The following is a 20,617-nucleotide window of genomic DNA, read 5'->3' as shown; positions in this document are numbered from 1 at the left end:
TATTTGCCAAAAGGAAAGAAAGCAATAGTTCATATGAAAAAACTTATATCTATTGCTATAAGATTCTCTCCTATTTAATATTTCAATTCCTTCATATTTTCATTTAAATTTACAACATGTGATACTTAAAAATCAAATAAATACTAGATGCATGTTTCACATCCAGTTAAAAATGAAAGGGAATTGAAAGATTTTATCGTAGTTGATCCTTTCCTAAATTGTAAAGCAACTTAAATGATGTGGTGTCATTTTTGCCACATTATCAAGTTAGGACTTGGCATGGGCTAGGCAATAGACCTGTTACTGTCAAGATGATGATACGTGTCCAAAATTTTAAACAGAATTAAAGGATTTTATTGTAGTTGGAGATCATTTTCTCTATTTTAGTTTTGTTTCAAACTTTCAATTTAGACTTAACTCTCTCTCTCTCTCTCTCTCTCAACACTACCATTAAAATCATCATCATCTTGCTTGGCGGACCATACTTAGAAGTTAGAATGTAAGAAGTCCCGGATAGTAACTGGCTTCTATTGATGAACAATAGTTCATTGTCAGCCATAAGTTGAGGACTTATATGAGAAGTTCTAATTGTAAATATTTCTTTGCTTCTCTTTTTATTCTTTTAACCTTTAAAACTTCTGGAGTTCGTTTGCTAAAGCAATTACGTACGAGAAGGATTTCATATTCTGAAAACTCGTAATTTCTTTTACTTTCGTAAAGAAAAAGTAATCGTCATGTTCTCTTTTGTAAGCTTTCTTTAATCTCTACTCAATTCTAGCTGGGAATTTTCTTTTCTTTTTCTTTTGTCAAAAAAGGGAAATAAAGCAATTGTTCAGGTCCATTTGAGAACAATTTATTTAGTTGAAAATGAAAATTTTTTGCTGAAAGTGTAAAAAAAAAAAAAAAAAAAAAGGTTAAAAACTAGTTAAATAGTATAATGGAATCCATAAATAGTACTAAAAAGTGCAATAAAACCTATGAATAATACCAAAAAAGAGCTACAAAATCAAATAAGTTCTATGTGTCTCATATCCACATAAAAATGAAAGATAGTAAGACATAGACACCCGTAGTAATTACTGCCTTCCTACACATTCAACTCCATGAACAATCAAGCTTACCCAACCTCTTAAACCTCAAAAACCAACCCATTGAAACAATCCAAGGCACACACAAATCACCCTTTTCCAATCCACAAACCACCAGCGTTCCCTTCAAAAGTTCAACCCCCATATCCATAAGTCCCATTCACCTATGAGAATCATAACCCCTCAACCCAGTAAAATTTCTAGTCAATTCCAAAGCCATCACATAAACCCAATTACGCAACTTAAGGTCCCTCAACTCCGAATTGAGAGAGCACTTTGTTGTTTGTCACCTCCTCCTTACTTTTCTTCCATTCAAAATCAGCTAATGCTTCGGGGTTGGGTTAATCCTTGAGGGTTGATGTGGCACAAACTTAGGTGACATGACACCATGCCATCAAGTAAAATTGTCCATATTAGGTAAATTAATATGTGAATTTCTATGTCATATAAGCAAATTCCATCCAAATTTTAACAACAAGAGTAACGTTGAAATAAAATACAGATTAAAAGAACTAACGTGACACCTAGACTCGATAAGATGTGGCCAATTAGTAGTCATTTTGTACACATGGGATCATGAACTCCTTTCAATTTTGACCCCCCACAACGAAAATTTTCATCTAGCTTCCAACAAATTTATCAAATTTACTAGCACCTATTCCTAAAGCTTGGTACATATACAAATCATCAAAGAGAAAAATATTGTGAAAAATGAACCAACATGAATCTTCAAAAGCTACAACAATTTTCCATTTCCAATAAAAGAAAAACAAAATATAAAAAATAATTAAAGATTAATGGAGAGAGACTTTTGAGATTTAGAGATCGATCTCTACTAAATTTTTAAAGACCATGTAAAAGAAACCACATCAATACTCAATTAAACAAGTCAGCAAGCAATACTATGTGAAAGAAATTGAAGAACGGACTTGATAGAAAATTTTTGTTAAAAGAGAACTTTTTAAATTTCAGGCTAAAACAGATTCAAGCCCAGCAGATGTTTTTCCAAGAAAAAAACAACCTAAAGTTTCAAAGAAGTTATATATCTTGCAACACCAGATTTAACACTTTGGGGTCAATACATTCTTCGAGAGTACGTGCACGTATTTTGCCCAGTATTTGTTCCAATACATTTTAACCCATTAATCACCTCACTTAAAAACAATAAAAACGTTTATCTCATTTTCAACGTGGAATTAAACATTTCACTAACTACTCATCTTTTCTTTTCTTTTTTCTTTTTTATTATTTTTTTATACAAGATAGAAAATTACTTTAGCCTAATCTAATTATATATGTATGTGAAGCTCGTGTATTTACTATTTTAATAATTTTTTCTCTCTCCTACGTCTGACTCTCATCTCAACTCTCTCTTTCTTATTTCATCACAGCTCTCTCTTTCTCTCATCTCAACTCTACAAAGCCGATCAACTTCTCCTTCTTCTTCAAAATCTCAAGCTTCAAAGACGAAGACGATGATAGCTCAACAGAGATCTCACGCGCCACGAATTGAGTCTGATCGACGAGTTTGGGCGGCAAGTGAGTTGGGAACGCCAATCAGCCTCTCCGATCCAACAATCCGTTTAGAAACAGAGATGGTGAAGGAGAATTGATTAGACATGGAGGGTGAAGCTCGTTACTACCTGGATAGCTCCAGCGCCTCCTCCGATGCCATGGAGTTTTTGTGTGGGGTTGAGGTCTTGAACTCCAGCATCGCCGAGGATCGAGACGATGAGAGTCGTTGAAGATGGGGTTTAAGGGTCTCGATTTTCTGTTGGGTTTGGATTTACTGTTTGAATTTTCTATGGGGTTTGGAATTTCTGTTTGGATTTTCTGTGGGGTGATGGTGGTTGATGATTGTGGGTTGATGGTGGTGGCTAGGGTGGGTGGGTTTGATGGTGGTGGCTGGGTGTGGGTGATTTGGGTTTGTGTTGGGTCTGTGAGAGGGTTCCAGAGAGGAGGAGAGCGAAGGAAATAATAAAAAATGTAAAAAGAATGAATATTTTATTGAATAAATGTATAGAATAGATAAACTGATGTAGGTGTTTTGTAAAAATAGATGTGTAAAATAGAAAAAGTAAGTTTTTTCTTGCCAAATAGACAGAAAATTGCACGAACTGATGTGCTTGCTCCAAACCTCAATCTTTCAGTCAATTTTAGCAAAAAATTAAAAAAAAAAAATGGAAGAGGAGAGAAAAAAGCTTTTATATAATCAAGAGGCAAATAAAGCAATAGTCTATAAAAAAAAAAAAAAAAAAAAAAAAAAAAAAAAAAAAGCTGATGTACTAGAAAAAAAATATATTCAAACCAAGAAAATTCATCAAACACTGTTGTCAATAAATATAATTATTAATTGTTACTGGTGAATAAAAAAACAATTTATAATGAACTCATATCAGAAAGAACAGTAATAACTTGTCATCTAAAATTTATTATGAAAATGTTTAAACGTAACATTACTCTCTGATTTTGTATTAGATCAGACTTAGTGTGTGTTTGTATTCGCGTTTGCTGCGTTGCGTTTCACTTTCTACGTTCTCTTTTTTTTTTTTTTTTTTTGTTCACGCGTTTTCCCCTCACAAGCGGCTACTGTTCATGTACTGTACATGAACAGTAGCCGCAACATTTGACCAATTTTACGTGAACAGTGCATTCGTGCACTGTTCACGGACACACAAATTTCATTTTTTATCAATTTTTTCATTAAAAATGGGTCTCACGATACTATTCACACATTTAAAAATTATTTTGTTACAGTGTTTCCAGTTTTCAGTTTCAACAAAATAAGTTCTATCCAAACACACCCTTAACTCTCTCTCTCTCTCTCTCGCACCATCATTGTCAATCACTGTCCTTTGACAAGAATCTCAAAATCTCCAGTAGATTTGGCGAAGATCTGAATATCTCCACCATATTCGAACTCAAGGCCCAAAAATCCCAATGGGCAATGGCAAGATCATTGGCACGACCATTGACTTGCGTCTTGTGGGTTCAATTTCCTTATATTATTATTTAAATAAAAAACATGTGACATAAAATCAAATAAATACTACGTATATCTCATATCCACATAAAAATGAAAGATAATAAGACATGGACACTTGTACTAATTACTGTCATCCTACACATTCATCTCCATGAACAATCAAGCTTTCCCAATCTCTTAAACCTCCAAAACCAACCCATTGAAACAATCCAAAGCAGCCACCATATCCATAAGGCCCATTCAACTATGAGAATCATAAACCCTCAATCCATCAAAATTTCTAGTCCATTCCAAAGCCATCGCATAAACCCAATTACACGACTTGAGATCTAGGAGAATTATACTTTACCACCCTATACTATATTCTAAATTACATTTTGGACCCTAAACTTTTCGAATGCACATTTTACATCCTAAACTATGAACCTTGTTACACTTTACACCCCAACGTTAAGTTTGGTGTTAACTTGGATGAAAAAGTATGACATTATGTGAAAAGACCTGATTGCCCCCCTTTTCAATTGTCAATCCCTTAAAAACTGTAAGGTTGAATTTAATCAACCATGTGTTGGCTTTATTCCATGACAAATTTGCTTGTAATACAGCACTTAGAAACCTTGTATTTAGGTGGGAATCATGTAAGGGTAGTGTGTGAGAGAGTGTGAAGAAATGTTCAAGACAGTGCAGTGAAGCAGAGACTCGCGGCTAGGACTCGCGGGTGGCTCACGGCTTGCAAGCCGCCAAAAGTTGCTCACGTGCAGAGCATGCAGGGGAGCTGAACAGTCACGCCACCTGGAGCACTACACGACAAAAATCCAGACTGGCCATTAAGTTAGCTCGCGACTTGAACTCGCGACTCAGTCAAGTCGCGAGGTCAAGTCACCAGCCAGCCCTGTTTTTGGAAAAACTAACTCTTCGTATTTCATTCTCACACCAGTATAAATACCCCTCATTCCCACAAGATATGTGTGGCTATTCAGAAAGAAAAACCCTAAGAGAGGTTTCTTCAAAACACCCACCCAATTAGAGAGAGCTACTCATTCTTAGAGAGAAACCTTTGTAGTCTCTTCTCATTCCCTCTCTCATTGTCATACCTATTGAGAGGAGATTTCTATCCAAACACTACCCACACCAATTTAGAGTGTTGAGTGTTTTTGGAGTTTTGGGAAGCATTGGAAGATGCCAAGGATGGCGGATGCTACGGTCTAGTAGCGGAATCTGGTAAGCTAGAAAAGAAAAAGGTTCGGCGCAACCTCGTTGGAGCAAGAAGCTTGGAGGGCTTAGGTGCACTGGGTAAATTAGGCTTGGAGGGTCTATTGCTGTCCATGTATCCCAACTGTATTTTCTAGTGGATTGTTTACCGCTTGGAGGGCGGCGGAGAGGTTTTTCGCCGAGGGCTTCGGTTTCCTCTTCGATAACACATCGTGTGTTGTCTTTGTGTTTGCATTTTCCTTCCTCTCTATCTTTGCCTTTTTATTATCTGCTGTGGATTTTATTCTGTTATGGCTTAGATAGTATTTAATCAATTTCGTATGATAGCATATGTTAAGTTTCCGCACACTAGTTGTTTGACATGTTGTTTGACATATTGCTTGAATTGATTAAGTTGTAATTTGGGAGTCTAAACGTTCAAAGGTGTTTTTACACGTTTTTGAACTTTCAAAAACAAATAAGAAATTACACTTTACTACCCTAATTTATACTCTTGATTACACTTTGCACCCTAAACTTTGGATTTCCATCCAAGTTAATAGCAAACTTAATGTTGGGGTGCAAAGTATAACAAGAGTCATAGTTTATGGTGCAAAACATGCATTCGAAAAATTTAAAATGCAAAGTGTAATATAGAATATAGTTTAGAATGTTATAGTGTAATTTCTCCCTTGAGGTCCCTCAACTTTAAATTGTGCAAACACTTTGTCATTGGTCACCTCCTTCTCCTTACTTTTCTTCCATTCAAAATTACCTACTGCTTCGGGGTCGGGTTAGTCCTTGAGGGTTGATGTGGCACAAACTTAGGTGATATGATACCATGCCATCAGGTAAAATTGTCCATATTAGGTAAATTAATGTGTGAACTAACTTCTATGCTATGTAAGCAAATTCCATCCAAATTTTAACAATAAGAGTAACATTGAAATCAAAGACAAATTAAATAAACTAAGTGTGCATTTGGAAAGAGATTAAAAATGAAAATTATTTCACTATTCGGCTTATTTTTCTACTATTCATAGGTCCCATTGCACTTTTTTGGCACTATTCATAGGTCATACTGTACTATTTTAACTAATTTTTACATTTATCTACAGTACTTTCAGCAATAATTTTTCAGTTTCAATAAAATAAGCGGTATCCAAACATACCTTAAAGTAACACCTAGAATAGACAAGATGTGGCCAAATAGTAGTCATTTTGTACATCTGGGTTCCCAAACTCCTTTGAGTTTTGACCCCCCACAACGAAAATTTTCTCATAGCTTATAACATATTTATTAAATTTACTAGCACCTATTCCTATAGCTTGGTTTATGCATATACAAACCATCAAAGATATAAAAATATTTTGAAAAAATAACCATCATGAATTTTCGAAAGCTACAGTAATTTTCCATTTCCAACAAAAGAAAAACATAACATAAAAGATAATGAAAGATTGATGGAGAGAGGATTTTGAGATTAAGAGATCAATCTCTACCAAATGTTTAAAGACCAGGTAAAAGAAACCACATCAATACTCCATTAACCAAGTCAGCAAGCAATACTATGTGAAGCAAATTCAAGAATGGACTTGATAGAAATTTTTTGTTAAACGAGAACTTTTTAAATTTCAGGACTAAAACAGATTCAAGCCCAACAAATTTTTTTCCAATAAAAAAAACAACCTAAAGTTTCAAGAAAGTTATATATCATGCAACACCAGATTTAACTGACATTTAAAACTTCTTTGCAGCAAAATAACAAATTAAGTTTTGGCAATCCTATACTATTTGGCACCTAGAAATTAAATTTCAATGTTGTCTTCTCGTTCTAACTTTGAGAGGAAGACATCAGTCAAGACACTCTTTGACTACAGAGAAGCCTTGAATAATATCACATCCTAATATCGGCAACATGGTTTATTTCCAAAAAGACGTTTCCTATTAGATAAATAAAATAGAATGTGCATAGAAGAAAGAAAGAAAGCAAGTAATGACCAACATATACCTCATCCATGCCCAATTTGACCACTTTCTCCTCAAGAGCCCCTATATTCTTGACATTAAACTTGTTATGCAGTATAATACTAGAAAGAGTGGACATGGGCTTCACTTCCAGATCATCCATGCATAATCATGTAAGTAACCACCCATCTCACGTACTCTCCCCCACTAGAGGGAGATGATATTACATATATGAGACACATCCCTACGTAAGAGAGTAGATACATGTATGTATTAGATGATAGATCTTCTCCCATTAAGGAGCCCGCATTCTTTGCGTTTGGTGGGTCTACCAAACTTACATTGCAGGTCATAGAACCGTGGTACAAAGGATAGATTGCTCTGTTGTCAGCAGATACGTATGGATTACAGTTGTTGTTGGAGCCTAGCTACTATTACTACTATTACACCTATAAAATTTCCTGGATATTGATGATGATTCAATGTCTGGCAATAGGAGAGGATCGCCACCAGTTTCAAAGATGTATACTTGTGCTTCAAGTTTGGTTGAAGGTAAGTAGTACTTAAATTTTCAATACTACCATACATGTTTCCAAAGTTGCCCACTGTTCCTTGATTTTTCAGGAAGTCGATGAATTGTTTGTCTGCTTCACCAAAAAGCACTTTGTTGCTTTCTGTTTCTATTTGGATTTTTATTAGATTGGACATGAGTGTGGATTGTGCATTTGTACTGGGTCCTACATTAGAAGTTTATTAAGTGGATCTTGACTAGTCATTCTGATTTTTTGAGCAGAGTGATTAGCACTATCTCAAATTGTGACATAAATCACATGATAGTATCAAAGCCAACATGATAATACTATGTGGCTCAAGAGATTGCATTGCTACCTCATTTTTTAGGTCCTCTCATAACTTAGTGATACCAAGCAATATCAGTGATAATTAACAGAAATTTACAACTGATTTTAATGAAACATAATGTTGCTTAACTAAGCTTCCAATAGAGAGAGAGAGAGAGAGGAGTAAGCATACTTCCATTTACATTTACTAGCATTTAAAACCTATTTGCAACCAGAAGGAAAGGAGAAAAAAAACATTTTGGCAATGGCACATAACTCCTGCACTCACGTTTCACATTTGACTTCTTGATTCAAGATTGGGAGGAAAACATCAGTTAGAACACTCTTAGACTGGAGAGAAGCCCTGAGCAATTTTACAACCTAACAATAAACCACACAAATTAAGGAACAAATAATTATTAATTATATTTAGATCAGCAAAATATTACATCTTCACATTGAAATAGGCACATTTCAAAAGCAAATAGATGAGATTATCCACCAAAAAAAAAAAAAAAAAAACAAATAGATGAAATCTTTCATTCCTTCTTCAGAAAAGAAATAGTAGAGTCATTTTTTTTTTTCATTTTTTTTAGTCTTCAATTGTGGAAAGTAAAGCATGCTTTCCACTGGATCAACGAGTGGCCTTTAAGGGGAAAGAGATCGAGGGAATACAGTATCACATTTTTTTTTTCCTAAAAAAAATGAAAGACCCTTTGACTTGACTTATAATTAAGTAGTTCACGGTAGACATCATGAACCATTGAGCTACATGGATTTATAATAATTGAACTCTTTCTTATATTATGGAAATTGGAACATATATAGTTTAGAAATTGGGAAACGAATATATAGCTAAAACTAATACCTCAGTATACTCAGTTTCAGAATCTTATTTTGTTTCTCTCAAAAAAAGAAAACATCTTTATTTTGCAATAATTCAATTCTCACCATAACTAAAACGAAGAAATAAATAAAATATAAGTAATGGATTCATTCACAGAAAATTAACATACCTCATCCATGCCCAAAACGATTACTTTCTCCTCAAGAGCCCCCATTTCCTTGACATTGAACTTGTTAAGCAGAGTGAAAGTAGAGGTGGTGGACATGGGTTTCACCTCCAGATCATCCATCACCATGTATTTAACCAATTCTTTCACATACCCTCTCATTTTGCTCGGTGGGTCTACGAAACATAGCTCGTGTACACCATTACTTCCTGGCACAAGGGACAGATTGCTGTGGAGTCATAAGCCACTTGTAGGTCACATCTTGAGGACTCTCTAGGACACCTATACAATTTCCTTGATGTCGCAGATGATACAACGTTTGGCATTTCGAGTTGGAGAGGGACTCCAGAGATGTCTACTTTCGCTTTCAGGAGAGTCTCCTTGTCCACGTCTGGTTGAAGGTAATCATCAATACTACGTAAATTGTCAATGCTCTCGTTAATGTTTCCGAAGCTGCCCAACATTCCTTGCTTTTCGAAAAGCGGAATGAAAGTGCCGAGCGGCAGTGCCAGAATGTGAAGGAGGAAATCGATGAATTCCTTGCCCGCTTCTGCAAAAAGCACTCTTTGGCTTTCTGTGTCTATCAGAAGTTTCAAACTCACACAATTAGTTTCTTCCATGGAGACTCGGACTCTGCCTAGCTCTCTTTAATTTTTATTACAAGTTTTTGGGACAAATGATATGCCATCACGGTTATACGTACAGTAATGGACAGCTTATGTACATGTTGCTTGGCAGACCATACTTAGAACTTAAGAAATCTCGAATAGTACAACGTATCCTGTTGGTGAACTCACAGCTCATTGTCGGCCACAGAACGAGGACTTGGAAAAGTATTCGATGTTTCTCAAAAAAATCAATATAAAAAGGAAAAAAAAAATTAGAATAAAAATAGAGAAGTATGTTTAATCCCACAAATTTTTTCATAATTTTATCACAATTTTGCTATGTGATGACTTGTGGTGAAAATAAAATAGTGGATTCATTTGGATCCATGATTTTACTATGTATAAGTCTCAATGTTGCAAAATTGTTACAAAATTATGAAAAAAATTTCAACACTAGACTTACTCAAAACAGACTAATCACTTTGCTTTTCTTCCCTGTAAGAAATATGCTAAGTACACACAAAAAGTGCCGTAATTATTGCCATAATTTATCATTTGGAAAATTATGATAAAAGTTGTAAAATTTTATTTATTTATATAGCATTATTCTAAAAAGAATTTAGAAAAAAAAAAAAAAAAAAAAATCTTTGGACTGTGGACAGCCATAACATTCACCGTAATTACGTGTGGATTGTGAATGGTAAAAGAACAAAAATTCTAGCATCACATTCACATGTGGCAAATCGTGGTGAAAAAAAAAATAAAGTGAAAGTTATAACAGTACCTGTCACGTAAATTATGTCAAAAATTACGACTTTTTAACCGGTACTAAAATTAAATCAAATAATAGTATAAAAAAGTTACAGGTTAACGTGATCTTAGTCAAGATTCAACATCACAACATGTCAAGTTAGTGATAAAAAAAATTGTCAAAAATGTTTGTGAAAGACTGGTTGTTCTTTTTCTTTTGTAAAGTCAGCATTTGCCTTTTCATAGCTCTTTTTTTATAAAACCATTTTATACCCTTCACCCTTAGTTCATTTTGGTCAGTTTTAGCTTCTTCTTCTTTCTTTATATATATATATATATATATATATATATATGGGGTCTTTAGTGTGAACTTTTCAACCTCATGTCATGTGAAGGCAATAGATAATATAACATATACCATTAGGGCCTTGATGGGGCTATTATCATGGGCATAACATATTCGTTAAAATTTCGCTACTTGAACCACTACTCAACTCCTACCAAATTTCATGTGAAACAATACAAGCTTTTACCATCAAACCACACTTCCATAGTGATAATTTTAGCCTTTTTTTAAAGCATAATGCATATCCCTTTAAAAATGCAAAATAGTAGGCTAAAGTGCAACTACACCCCCTAAAATTTAGAGGTCTTTGAATTTTATACTCATAAGTTTCAAAAACACAATTAATAAGCTTATGTGGCACTTAACAAAATAAAATGGATGGATGAGTTGTTGATGCAAACTGAATATAACTTCAAAATGTAAAATTTAAAGACCCCAAAATTTAAGGAAGCAATTTACACTTTTTAGCCAAGTAGTAGATAGTAGTATTCACCAAAAATGTACAATAATAATAATATACAGTAATTATGAAAAAATTTACATTTTTTTATTCCTCTTTCATTCACTCTCTCTCCTCTCTACTGTTTGACACTCTAGTCTCTAGCTTTGGTTGCTTTTTTTTCTTTTGTTGCTTGTGTCAGTTGTGTACAAAATAATATTATTTTAATATAATAAAATGCTAAAAGATGTAGGATGTTTTGTAAAAATAATTTAGTAAAATAGATAAATAATTTTTTGATAATGCAAATTTTTTTTTCTTTGGCATTTCCAAATCTAAATGCTCTAAAGTTAGCATGTGTCATCTGAAAAGCTACCAATTGCTTTTGCACCAATTTTCAAATAAGTAAATAGCATCCTCAAAGCTAAAACTTTTAGTTTTTAGCATTTTAAAAATTCACTTTACTTATTTTAACATATCATTTTATAATATATTTAATATCAAAAAATTTATTTTTTTACTATTTCGATTAAAATAATATAAAAAACTCATTAAAATAATGAAAAACATCTACCATAAAAACTTTAGCAACTAGCCATAGAGATGGAGAAATAGAGAAAAGAGAGAGAGAAAGAAAAAAGAAAGAACGGGTGAAAAAAAAAACGAAGAGAGAGAGAGAGGAAAGGCGAAGAAAGAAAAATGAAAAAGAGAAAAGAAAGGAGAAGCACCAGAAGAAAGACAAAAGAGGTGAAGAAAGGAAAAAGAAAAGAGAGAGAGAGAGAGGAGCTAACCGGTACCGGAGAAAGAAAGAAAAAAGAGAAAGAGTGAAAAGTAAGAGAGAGAAATACTAATGCTTAATAAAAAAAAAAAAACTAATGGGTAATGGCTACTACTCAACCAACCATTGCGGTCCGGGGAGGAGAAGTTAGGCAAAGCTACACTGCAAAATGACATAAAAAACAAAATACATGTACTCACTACAAAAAACGCGGGCTATAGCCGCGTTTACAAAAAACGCAGCTATAACAGATCTATAGCCGCGTTTCGTTGAAACGCGGCTAAAGCCACATGCTATAGCCGCGTTTTCTAAAAACGCCACTATAGCTAACTTAAAACGCAGCTAAACATAAGCTGTAGCCGCGTTTTAAAAAACGCAGCTATAGGTCCAACCGAATAATTTTTTAAGGTGGCCTACAGCCGCGTTTTTCAAAAAACGCAGCTATAGGTAACCTGTAGCTGTGTTTTTGTCATTTAAAAACGCGGCTACGGGTCACCTTTAGCCGCGTTTTTACATAGAAAAAACACAGCTACAGGTTACCTATAGTCGCGTTTTTAGAAAACGCGGCTATAGGTCCCGTAAAATCGTACTTAAAACGCTGCTATAGGTAACCTATAGCTGTGTTTTTTCTTTTTATAAACGCGGCTATAGGTAGCTCTTAAAAAAAAAAAAAAAAAAAAAATTTCCTGAAGCTTCCCACGTACACTACCTTTCACACCTGCACCCCACTTTCCCACCTACCCCCACTTGCTCTCTTTTAAACGCGGCTATAGGTAACTCTTTTCTCTTTTCTTTTCTTTTTTTTTTTTTTCCTTTTTTTTTCTTCCTTCACATCTGGGTACTGCTTTTTTTTTTTTTTTTTTTTTTTTTTTTTTTTTCTTTCTTCCTTCTTCACAGGTTTGTGTTCTTTTTTTATTCTGAGCTTGTGCTTTTGTTTTATTGAATGGAATTAGTGTTAGATTTGGTTGGTTTTGTTGAATGAGAGGAGATTCATGGGTTTGTGTTATATTTTGAACACGTTTTGTTTGATTTTGAATTTTTTCGTTGTGTTTATATTGTGAGAATGTTGAGTTTGTATTGTGAGTATGTTGTGTTTGCTTTTAATTTTCCGAGATTGTGTTTGATTTTGAATTTTCTGGGTTTATGTTTGATTTTTAATTTTTTTGGGTGCATGTGTTTGTATTGTGAGTATATTGTGTTTAATTTAAAATTTTCTGGGTGTGTTTGTATTGTGAGTATGTTGTATTTGATTTTGAATTTTCTGGATTTGTATTTGTTTTTGAATTTTTTGTATTTGTGTTTAATTTTGAATTTTTTATATTTGATTTTTCAATTTTGAATTTTCTGAGGAAAAAAAAAACCCAGAATTTTTTTTTTTTAAAAACCTATAGCCGCGTTTTCAGACGCGGCTTAAAGCTGGTCTATAGCCGTGTTTCCAAAAACGCGGCTACAGGCTGAACCCTATAGCCGCGGTTAGAAAACGCGGCTATAGGTCAGACCTTTAGCCGCGTTTTTGAAAAACGCGGCTATAGTCTTTGAGCTGCGGTCTTTAGGCCGCGTTATAAACGCGGCCATAGGAAACGCGGCTCAAAGCCTATAGCCGCGTTTTTGGGGTCTTAAGCTGCGTTTTTCAAACGCAGCTTTAGACCCATTTTTTTGTAGTGGCTTTAAGATGATAAATCTTGAATTTACAAAGTTGCTCCTATTCAAAAGAAGAATTTTGAAATCCACCAAAAATAAAAGAGTAAACTCTCTCTAAAAATATTATTGATTAAAAATTGAATTTCTTAGGAGGATATTATCATATAATGCTTTTAAATATAAAAAGAAAACCTAGAAAATTAGGCCTAACGTATTCCTATGGTGGCTAGGAGCACCTAAAAAACCTTAATTTGTGCTAAGTATGAAATTAGGCTAAAAAAAAGAAAAAATTACCAAAAAATGAAATTTTGAAAAAAAATTACAAAATCAATTCCTACTATTTCTAGTAGACATCCCAAAACAACGGAGATCTTGTTCTAACTTTTAAACTATAAGTTATAACAAAATTATTTAAAAAAAAAAAAAAAAAAAACCTAAATAGAATAAAAATGACTAATTAAATGCCTAATTAATCCTAAATGAAGGAATTCACTATAAAAGAAGTGTAGATTGTGGCCATAGGGTGATGAGTTTTGATCCTCACAACGGTTCCTTTCAAGTCATCAAATTTCACATGATATCGTCATTGGCTTTAGAGCTATCCAGTGAGTCACTTGACCTGACCAAACCGATCGGATTCACCGGACTTGAAGCCCAACGAGTGGGTCCGAATAGTATGGTCAATCGGATCCGGGTCATATGCTGTTAAAAACTGAAATTTCGGTTCGGACAGCAGGTTAAGGAATTTTAAACCCAAAACAACCAACCTGACCAGCTCATAAAATTTAAAAGGAAAAATTTTTGTACTCTATACCATTTTTATGCTTAAGACTCGAACACATCTCTCTTTCTCTAATCTATCTTTCTGATCTCTCTCTCATACCCCTAACCCTAGCCTCTGCCTTATTGCCACCGTAGCCAAGTTTGCCCTATTGCCACTGTCATGGGTCAAGTTTTGCTCAAACCCACTCCCTTGAAGTAAAGCCTCCTCTAATTTGCTTTGATCTTGTGAAAATCTAATGGGTCGATGTACTAATATTGTGATGGATGTAGACATGCAGTGATGGATGCGATGATGGTGGAGGAGGGAGTGGTGGCGATGCTAGTTGAGTCTTATTTCTCCTCTTTCTTTCTCTTTCTTTTAGTCTCAGGTCTAGGTATCCTCTTTCTCTCTCTTTCTTTCGATCTTAGATTTTGGCTTTGCGGTATTTTTGGTGCTATTTGGTTTTAATCTCAGATATGGGTCTCCCTTTTCTCTCTTTATTCCAGTCTCAAATCTAGGTTTGTGGTGTTTTTAGTGCTATTTGGTTTCAATCTCAGATGAGATTTGGGTTTGCCGTATTTTTGGTTTTATTTGATTTCATTTGATTTCTCTAGTTTTGGATTGTGGTTGTGACTTTTGAATTGCGTTCTTTAGGTTTGGGTCTAATTTCTTTTGTGTTTATCTTCAAACCTGAATTCACCTGATGGCTCTGACCCGATCAACCGATGACTTGAGATATTGGGTTTGACCCGAATATTCGGTCGGTCGCGGGTCTAGTTTTCATACACCTGATCCAATCGGGTCAGTTGCAGGTCAACCCCAAACCCGATCCGAACCAACCCACAGACAGCCCTAATTGTCTTTGATGAATTTTACCAATATATATTTTTCTACTTCTTATACTTTTTGCATGTGAATTTTTGACAATCTCTTTGTTCAAGGAAAATTTGTGATGCTTCTTCTACATTAGGTAAACAAATTGTGACTTGTATCCATTTGCTAGTCCATTATTTAGCTTAGCTCCGGTTAAAATTAAATTTCTAGCTCAGCCACTCTTATACGTACTCATCTTCCAGCACCTCATTGATGAGGTCATCATAACTCTCAATGATATCAAAGAGGTGATAATTAATAGAAACTTACATATACTTGCATCTCATTTTGATGAAACATAATGCTGCTTAACTAAGCCGAGTGAGTGCAAGAGAGAGAGAAAGAGCATTTAAAACATCTTTTTTTTTTTTTTTTTGGTAATTTAGCTTAAATTCATTGAAAAAAAAAAAAAAAAAACAAAGTACATAGGGAAAACCCCAATCAGAGAAGAGAAGAAACTAGCAAAGGAAACCTCCCTACTACAACAACCAAATTAAAAATTTAACTACAATAATAATAATAAAAACAACATTATTTTTGCAATGCCACGAAACTCTTGTCATGCTCTTAGGTTGTACGTTTGAATTCTTGTTTCAACTTCCATTCTCGAGAGAAAACATCATTCAGAACAATATGTTCCAACTCCCATTTTCGGGAGAAAAACATCTGTCAAAACTGTCTTCGATTGCATAGAAGCCTTGAGCAATTTCACACCCTAGCAATAAACCACATAAATTAAGGAGCAAAATAACATTTAGATGAATGGGTATTAAGGGGAAAAACAGAGGCGATGCATTATATTTCAATATAAAATAAAGTTAAATGATAGCATTTAATCGTATTGGTTCCATAGCAATTATTTAATAGATTAAAGTGTAAACTACACCCTTGGAGTTTAGGGATCTCTGAATTTTACTCCGTAAAGTTTCAAAATTTAGATTTTATTCAATAAAATTATATTTCATTTGCATTAGCAAATCTTTGTTCATATTTTTCATTAAGTGTTAAATAAACTTGTCACATATGTTTAGTTTGTCAAATAAAATGATCCATATAATATAATGAAAATGACTGTTGCATGATGACAATAAGTTAAGATCAAATGAGAATTGACACACAAAACATGTATGTACCAGCTAGAACTAAAGACCCTTTGATAATTAAGTAATTCACAGTAGGCATCATGAAACATTGAAGAACATGGACTTGGGATTGTGAAGGATCAGCAATCAATTCAAAACTTCGTTTGTTTCTAATATCATGGTTTAGAAGTTAGAACGGAAAGTAAAAGAAGAAATACATAAAATAGAATTAATGAATTCATACACAGAAGGCAAAGAATGACTGACATAATTAACATACCTCATCCATGCCCAAATCGACCACTTTCTCCTCAAGAGCCCCTATTTCCTTGACATTGAACCTGTTAAGAAGAGTGATAGTACTAGAGACAATGGACACGGGTTTAACCTCCAGATCATCCATCACCATGTATGAAACCAGGCCTTTCACGTAGCCTCCCTCACTGGAGGACTCCATATTCGTTGCGCTTGGTAGGTCTACGAAACTTACCTCGCTGCTCAAAAAACTATTAATCTCAATTCTTTCTTCTTCTTTTTTTTTCTTTCAAAAATTGTATGCTTTTTTTATAATAGTTTTTTGTAATCAAGTTGTAAGCTTTCCTATTCTAAAAGCAAAGAAAGCATTTCTAACCTTTTTCTCCAAAAAGAAAAAAAAGAAGAAGCAATCATCACGAGGATTTATTTTTCTAAAATTAAATGATGAAGCCTCTTTCCTTTTAATCCTTTTATAGAGGCCAATAAAGCTATAGTCCACAATAAAATCACAAACAAACAGAACCCGTGGTATTGAGTTCAAGTGCAATATGCAATTACTCAGTGGTTCAATCTCAACCATTGATTTAAAAATGTTTAGAGAAAAATTAAAAAATATAAAAAATAAAAGTTAAAAAAGTGAAAAGTGAAAAAAATTTGTGAGAGAAAGTAGGTGATATGCACCCACCGGACCCTAATCCGTGCTAGAGTGGGAGAGGGCCCCACTAATACATCAGAACATGCACGATAAATAAAAAAAAAAAAAAAGTTAAAAGAGCACTACTTTAATGCATAATGGTGTCTTTTAAGTCATAAGAGCAATCCCATTATTTTCTTTTTCTTTTTTATTGGATAAACGGAAATGGGGGTTAGCTAAATTATATTAGCCTTCGGCACTTAGATTAAGACTTAAAGCCAATTTTTGTGAATGCCCACCAACAAATGACTATTGATAGTAGAATTCGAACCTAGGCGGGTTAGGCAAAGGGAAAATTGGATGGATGTATGGGTAATGCTAGCACATATAAAATGTTACAATTTGCAGCAACGTATTATGTGATAAGTTGTGAATGGTAGATGTGTGTTCTCATATGGATCCCACATGGACCCACCATTATACCTTTATTGTTTACAATTCACCTTATGGTAAGTTGTGACAAAAATTATATCATTTTAAGTGTCCGTAACATTACTTGTATAGGTGCATAGATTTAAAACATATTTTAAAATATTTTATCTTTTTTTTAAATCTTTTTTTAAATTTTTTATTATAAAAGCATTAATTTTTTTTTTCTAAAATGGTATCATAAAGATATTCATCAATAGGATCATTGTATGAATAAATAAATAAAATCACATTTTAACCAATTAAGTCTAAAATTCATTTACATCAAGTCATGTAAAGTTATGTAAAAAAAAATATGGCATTATTTATTTGCATTTTTTTTTTTTTCTTTTCATATCTTTAGTATGAAGGAAGAGAATGCATGATGATTGTTGTATGTGAAGAAAGATAAATAATTTTTTTTTTAAAATTGATATTTTAATTAAATGTAATGTAAAATGAATAATTTAATGTAAAATGTTTTGAAAAATAAGTATGTAAAATAGAAAAAGTAAGCTTTTATGCTAAAATAGACAAAATATTTTGCGCAAATTGAGAAGAGTGCTCTAAGTTAGTGTTAAGCTTTGGTGCATATAATTGTGACAAACCATCATTGTGAAATTTTATTGCGGCAATTAAACAAATTGCAAATTAATTGTTGAGAAAAAAGAACATATACAATGTAAAGTGTTAATTTCAAAGTAAAGATTCGGTATTTCCCAATTCTAAATGTAATTAATCATTATTATTTTGCTAATTAATTTATGTGGTTTGTTACTAGGGAGTGAAGATATTGAAGGCTTCTCTACACTAAGTGTGTTATAACTGATGTCTTCTTCTCGACGTTGAAACAAGAAGTCAAATGTAAGACATAAGCTCAAGAGTGTTGCGAAAATGTTGTTTATTATTTTGGTTGCAAATATGTTTTAAATGTTGGTTAAGTCAGGTGTGACAATATTAAGGGCAATATGCTCGCTTGTTTGCCCCAAAATATGCAATCTTGGCCCCCTCCTTCCAAAAAAATTATAAATTGGCCCATGAAATCCATAAGTATATATTCTATTCTATCCCTTTTGCCCAATTGCCTGAAGAATAATTACAATAACCTTTGGATAATAACAAAAAAAATAAATAAAGCTAAGATTTGGTCCAAAGAAACCCAATTGCCCAAAAAATAATATAAATTACCTGCAGACAAAGAAACCCAATTGCGCTAAAATAACATGAATTGCCTATAGGAAAACTAATGTTGACAACAAAAGTAAAACACAAATTTGACATTATCAAATGTATGATTTTCAATTCACATGGTATGAACTGTGAAGTGCTTAATGTTATATTTTTTAAGTTACTTTTTAAAAAGTTTTTAGTTGTGTTTTTTGTAATTATAATGTTTATTTTTTTATTAAAAAAATTTATATAATGAGTTTGCTGTAATAAATTGTTTGGTAATGATACTTTTTAAGAAATGAGAGAAATTTGTCAATCTTATGTCAAAATATTATTTAAATGGTTAGGTAGATGTAGGATAAATTCCTTATAATTAATTATTGTTGCCTTTTTTTTAAGATCATGGAAAAATAACGTTCAATTTTGATTTTTTTTATTAAGAAAAATTCAAAATAATTTAGAAGCTCATATTGAAAATGCAGTATTGTCAACATCTAGTTTGATGTCCCAATTTCTAAAATCCATCAAATAAATTTTTTAAAAATCACCATATATAAAATCGGTAATAGTTCATTATAAAATAATCTAGAATTACATATTATGATGTTTGTAAGGTTGAATTCATTCAATCATGTGTTGGATTTATTCCATGCCAAATTTGCTTGTAATTTAGCAATTAGATACATTGTATTTAGGTGGGAATTATGTAAGGGTTGTGTGTGAAAGAGTGTGAAGAAATTCAAGAATGTGTGCATTTGGAGGTTTCTCGCGATTGGATCTCGCGAGTGACTCGTGACTGGCAACTCGCTAAAATGCCACACGTGTGAAGCATGCAGGAAGCTGAAGGGTCACGACAGTTGGAGCACTACAAGACAAAAAGTACAGTTTGGCTAAACAATTATCTCGCGACTCATCCCACTCGCGAGACTGAGTTGCCAGAATGCCTAGTTATGCAGAAAAATAACCTTTCACATTTTTCACGTACACTACTATAAATACATTTATACCCACGAAATGTAGAGAGTTTCCAAAGAGAATTTTGAGAAAGAAAGCCTAGAGAAAACCAAGATTGACTCATCCACAATCTTAGACATTTAATTCTCCAAATTTCTCTACTCTCACCCTTTCTATTGACATATCCTTGAGAGGTACATTTGTCAAATATTTATTTCATCATACCTATATCAGTGGGGAGGTATTTTGGTGTTTGGGAAGCAGTTTGAAGATGACCAATTCATTTGGTTAATGCAATGGGCTTATTGCTGGATCTGGGAAGCTAAAGAAGACACGGTTAGGCTTAACCCTATGGAGCAAGAAGCTTAGAGGGCTTAGGTGCATTGGGTAAATTAGGCTTGGAGGGTCTATTTCTATTCGTGTATCCCAACTTTATTCTTTAGTGGATCATTTTACTGCTTGGAGGGCGGCGAAGAGGTTTTTCGTCGAATTCTTCGGTTTCCTCTTCGATAACACGTGCTGGTGTTATCTTTGTATTTGCATTTCTCTAACCCTTACTCTTACCTTTTAATTGCTACTGTGTTGTGGTTAATTATAGTGTAGAGTTGTTTATTTGTTTGGGTTTCTGCTTGTACCTATTATTCCGCACATATATTATTTGGGTATAAGCTTGTGTTAGGTTAATTTGAAATTGGGGATCTAAACATTCATTAGTGTTTTACACACTAATTGAACATTCAATTTTAATTAACACAATGCAATTGAACAAG

Source organism: Quercus lobata, chromosome 8, assembly GCF_001633185.2.
Source record: "Quercus lobata isolate SW786 chromosome 8, ValleyOak3.0 Primary Assembly, whole genome shotgun sequence".
Classification (NCBI taxonomy): Eukaryota; Viridiplantae; Streptophyta; class Magnoliopsida; order Fagales; family Fagaceae; genus Quercus; species Quercus lobata.
The sequence above is the reverse complement of the archived record's forward strand: the minus strand, read 5'-3'. Positions refer to the sequence as shown.